We start from the raw sequence: 729 nt of genomic DNA, 5'->3' as shown, positions 1-729 counted from the left end.
AGTTCGCATGAAACACACTATGAAGTAAGTGTCCTGCTACTGAATACGTAGGAAACTCGTAGATATCATTATAAAAGCGTTTACAACTGAAAGGACAATAGCACATTCTCACCCCTCACCCCTGCCCCCTCCCCCTCCTCTCCTCAATTATTCAAAGACGAATTCTTCCAACAAAAGAAATATGAATGCAACCTCGTCTGAACAACTTAGAGAGAAAAAAAAACTACGAACTACCATAAAAAAAAATGGCTTAAGAAACCGGTCACTCTTTCTTTTTCTAGGAGGTACAAGGAAATCTCGCGCCGGACAATACGAGGTCTGTTAAAGAACTCTCGTCTCTTTTAAGACCGCCTTTGCTTGGTCTTCCAGCGCGACGCCCACGCGTGAGAGAATTCGCCGCCCACGCTAGCAAGGATTAGCGTAAAAGGGAGTCCTACTTGCAGAACAAGTAGTGAATGAGAATGAATAACCTGACGAAGGAGGAGATATCACTTACGCGTATCGATGATGATAAAGATATGCCATCAAAACCCTCAGTTTCGACACTAGCATAATAAATAACATTATTCACAATTCAGGTATCGTATTCAGTCTAATTCAAATCTTTTATATTTTTTATAAGAATGAACTCAACATCTTCGTCTTTTTTTTTCTGTAAAACCCAAGGAATAATAGGGTTTATTGTAACCGTTTTCATGACAACTAAAATATCAATACACATACCATCCG

The sequence above is a fragment of the Penaeus monodon genome, chromosome 29, assembly GCF_015228065.2.
Source record: "Penaeus monodon isolate SGIC_2016 chromosome 29, NSTDA_Pmon_1, whole genome shotgun sequence".
In the NCBI taxonomy this organism is placed as follows: domain Eukaryota; kingdom Metazoa; phylum Arthropoda; class Malacostraca; order Decapoda; family Penaeidae; genus Penaeus; species Penaeus monodon.
The sequence above is the reverse complement of the archived record's forward strand: the minus strand, read 5'-3'. Positions refer to the sequence as shown.